Raw genomic sequence first — 4596 nt, 5'->3', positions numbered from 1 at the left:
TGGGCCGCCCGTGACGTCAGCGGCGGCGGCGCGGCCGTTGGGCGCGCGGGGCGGTGGCGCCGCAGGGCCCCTCCCTCCGGCCGCCCTCAGCGGGGCCGCCGCGAGCGCTGGTGCCGCCCGCGCCCGGGCAGCCGCAGCCACAGCCGCGGTGCGAGGGGACCGGCGGGGGCAGCCGCGGTGCGAGGGGACCGGCGGGGGCAGCCGCGGCACCCGGCGGCCCTGGTTTCCCGCCCCGCAGGCTGCTGCTGGCAGCACCGCGTGTAAACACGCAGGAGGAGCCGGGGGTCTCCACAGAGCGTCCCGCTCCTCGGGGCTCTCACAGAACCGTTACTTTGGTCGGAAAGGACCTTCCAGATCATCAGGTCCGTCGTGCGTCTCCCTCGTGCTCTGGTTGTGTTACAGGCCGGTCCTGCCCCGGGTGCCCAGCGGTGTTGGGATCCTACGTGGTGGTTTTGGCCTTGAGTTGGCCCTCCTGAAGTGATTCCCCCAGGCTAAGGTTGGCCAACTATGCCAAGCTGCGAATCGCATACCTGTCTTTTGGGTGAGATGTTGAAGAAAACCTCTGGAAAACCCAGGGAAAAAAAAAAAAAAAAAAAAAAAAAGCATGTTAGAACAGGCAGGAAATGTCCACATTTGAAGGCTGATGGATGCTCCCCCAAGGTGGAAAAGCAGTGAATCACCTGGCGCTGCTTCAGAGCAATATCCTCAAAACCTCCGCCATGGCTTCTCTTCCCTGCCTCTTTGATCTGCTTTGCCCTAAATTTATATATACATTACTATATATACATATATATAGGAGAGACAAAAAGACTTGAGGGGGATTCAAAGCCGCCTGGCAAATGCGCCCGTCTCCTCTCTGCCTTGCTGCAGCGCAGCTAGGCTGGACTCGCTCTTGGTACAGACCCATGAGAAGTGGAGGCAGCAGGAGGCCGGCAGAGCCTCCCTGTCCCCAGGGCTGGCAAAGCCCCTCCGGAGTTGCTGGAGTTGCTGGGGACTCGCAGCAGCTCTCTCGGTAATGAGCTGATGGCCTTTAGGTACAGACAGCTTTATTCCTGACATCGAGCGCGGCTCCAGAAACACGTCAGCATCCCATTATTTTGCTTAATGCCTCCAGAGAAAAAGTACCATTACTTTTCAAGCTTAATAACCATCAATTTTCTGTTTGGGAGGGAGGAGGGTTATATTCATAAAAATAGCAAGTGCAACTGTTGTAAAATCTGACAATTTCTCCATGCTTTCTCCCTAATGAAAATACTTTCCACCACTTTCTTCTGCCCCTGGCAGTTTTTGCTCATGGTCTGTAAGTTAACCCTGTTGACAAAAATGGGAGGCTGATGCACTAGTGCTGAAGTGAGACCATAGCCACAAACAGAGGCTACAGCCCAGGCGAAAAGGCTTCTTTGTGGCGGCTCCCCGGCTGGAGAGGGGGTGTCGGGTGCTGTCTGTACACTACAGCCGGGCTCCCGCAGGTCGCCCTGTCTCCGTCGGTGTAGGTGACTCGCAAACCCCATCCCTGGCTCCTCATGTGTGTGCATGTTTCTGGAGGAGAAGGCAGGCGGCAGCAGCCGGCAGCTCCTCCGCCCGCCCTTCCTCCTCTCCCTTCAGCCTACGCAGTGATTACCTGTCTGCAAAGCTTTGCCTGCCGACGAGCCCAGCGCTGGCTGCGGGGTCTGGCTGGGCCAGCAAGCCAAGCTACTGCCGAACCACTTGGGTCTCCAGGACTGCTGTTGGGATGGTGGAGCTGTAGAAGAGATCTTTGGAGGTCTGCAGTGCCCCACGGCCCAAAGCCAGCTTTGGAGTGGGTTGTTCAGGGACCATCCAGGTGAGTTCTCAGTCTCTCCAAGGATGGAGAATACACAGCCTCTCTGGGCAGCCTGTGCTGTTTGCCCTCCAGGTGACAAGGTTTAATTGCTATATCCAGCGAGAACTGCCTAATCACAGGTTGTATCTGTTGCCTGTCTTTCCACTGTTCTCGTTTCAGAAGGGTCTGTGTCCAGCTTCTCTGCAGGCCCTTCTCCAGGCTGAGCAAACCTGGCTGCCCCCAGCATCCTTTGACTGCCCCCCCACAGCTCTCTCATATGCACCTCTAGAGGAGCGTTTAGGGAGCAACGCTGAGCGTGTGACCCCAAAGAGGAGAATAAACTTTATTTCCTGCCGCCAGCATCCCGCCTATGGAAGCGTTGCGGGCCGGGGCACAGCTGGCTCTTCCGCAAGGAGAGCTCCGCACGCGGAGGCGGTCGGAGGAGGCAGAGGAGCGCGGCTGCTGGTGCGGGGCAAGGCTGCCCTGCCTCCCGAGCCTGCTGCTCCGGAGCAGGCGCCACGAGCCGGGCAGAGCCTGCCCTACACGCTGTTACAATAGGGCGAGTTTTCTTTCCTCAATCTCCTAGGGTGAAACTGATTGCTCTTTCCAGTTATTCTCACCATATCTTCCAGCTCTGCCCATAAGGGATCTATACAGTCCTGGCAGTCCGGACTGGAAAGGCTCCCTTTGATCATCACGTCAATGTCCCCATGAGGGTAAACTCTAAACTTGTTTGCATTTGTTTTACAGACTACATTCTGCTCACCTTGTAGAATATTTGCTGATAAGATTCATACCTTGGAAACATGCCCGAATCCAGTGATGCTCATATTAAAGCACATGTCAGGACTTTTAAAAGGCCTTGCAACATTGGCATAACGATCACGGAGATCGTTTGCCGATGTCGAACTCTGCAGCTGAATCCAATCAGCAGTGTGAAATGGCCTTCCCACCCGCCTCTGACTCATAATAATAATTCAGGGTTATATTTTGCATTTGGCTGCGGCTTGTAATAAAGGGTTGCAGAGAACTGCACCTGTCAGAGCTCTGCATCTGCCCCAGGAAGGGGGATGGATGAGGCTGAAACATTTAAAATGTTTATCACGTGTCTCTCCAGCTCACCAAACAGTCCTGCAGGGAAAAAAAATGGGAGACGCCTTCTCCTGCACTGTCCTTCCCTGTGTGTACGTGTTGTACCCAAGGGAAGCGGAGAGTTTAACACCCTGCCATGTCCCCATGTATCTGTACGCTTGCCAGTGCTCTCGGCCTGTTCCACATGCTCTGATGCCCTGGAAAGTGTCTCCAGTGCTGATTTTTACAGCCAAGAGGCTGTAAAAGAGCCCTCGATGCTCCTAGAATTGCCCTTTCACCTCCTCCTCAAACCTGCAGCTTGTGCATCAAAGGCAGAGACTCCTGATCTTCCTGCCACCTCCTCTCCCTACATCTCCTTTCCCCACATCTTTGCTTTGATGGTGCTCGCAGGGACCAGAGACACTCACGCTCCGAGGCAAGTGGCCTCCCTGCACTGCACAAGGTGGGAGCTTCCTTCCACGCGGCGAGTCCTGGCATGTAGAGTTAAGGTTATCTAACCTCTTCCTTCGTGGTTTGCAGAGGTTTCAGTTTGGCTGAGTTTGGGATAGTATCTAAGCACAAGGCAGACTTGCCACCAGTGCCCGTGGATCCGTTTGCTTCATTATTTTTTGTCAGTGAGTCATTGATAAGTCAGTTTGGGTCAGCTATCGGGCTGTGGGAGCACAGCAGCAACCACATACAGGGCACAACAAAAATATCTTTCCAATGTGGGAGAGAGACCTGGGGAATGTCCCCAGCATGAGATAACATGTCTGCTCACCAAGCTTAGTGCTGCAGGGCAGGACAGGTCAGGGAAAAGCTGAGCATCTCCGTTTAACCTGCCTCAGGAATTACAGAATCACAGAATGATTGAGGTTGGAAGGGACCTCTAGAGATCATCTAGTCCAACACCCCTGCTCCTGTAGGGACACCCAGAGCACGTGACAGAGGGTTTGAAAGATCTCCAGAGAAGGAGGCTCCACAACCTCTCTGGTCCAGGGCTCTGTCACCTTCACAGGAAAGAAGTTCTTCCTCACACGGAGAATAAACTTCCCATGTTTCTACTTGCACCCGTTGCCCATTGTCCTGTCACTGGCCACCACAGAGAAGAGTTTGGCCCCATCCTTCCTACAATCACCCCTGAGATACTTGAACACATTGATCAAATCTCCTCTCAGTCTTCTGTTCTCCAGGCTGAACAGGTCCAGCTTGCTCAGTCTTTCCTCATACGATAGATGCTCCAGCCCTTTAATCATCTTCATGGTTCTCCACTGGACCCTCTCTAGAAGCTCAATGTCCTTCTTGTACTGGGGAGCCCAGAACTGCACACAGTGCTCCAGGTAGAGTATCGTGTGGAATACGCAGAGGAATACAATAGAGGAATTCCTCCAGGCTGGGACATGACCACTGTGCTGCCTGTCAGGGGAGCATCACTAGCGGGTCCAAGGAGACCTGTTACAGCATGAGCGGGTCTGTACTGCCTCCGTTCTGCTTACAGCTCCCCGGCGTCACTGGAGAGCAAACTAGGAATATCAGATTTAATTAAATTTCTCTACTTAGGTCCCAGCTCAGTGCAGAAACAAGACCCATTGCAGACAGAATATCGATGTGATATTTATGTCTCTGTAATTTAAAATAAAATAAATTATGCTGCCACTAAAAGCATCTTAGTACACTGTTTGGTTGCCAAAATGTGGCCCCATTCTTCTGTCTTCCTGATTAAG

The sequence above is a fragment of the Tinamus guttatus genome, unplaced genomic scaffold (assembly GCF_059628265.1).
Source record: "Tinamus guttatus ecotype Peru unplaced genomic scaffold, ASM5962826v1 Tinamus_guttatus_pri_ptg000314l, whole genome shotgun sequence".
In the NCBI taxonomy this organism is placed as follows: domain Eukaryota; kingdom Metazoa; phylum Chordata; class Aves; order Tinamiformes; family Tinamidae; genus Tinamus; species Tinamus guttatus.
This window is presented reverse-complemented; position numbering follows the sequence as displayed.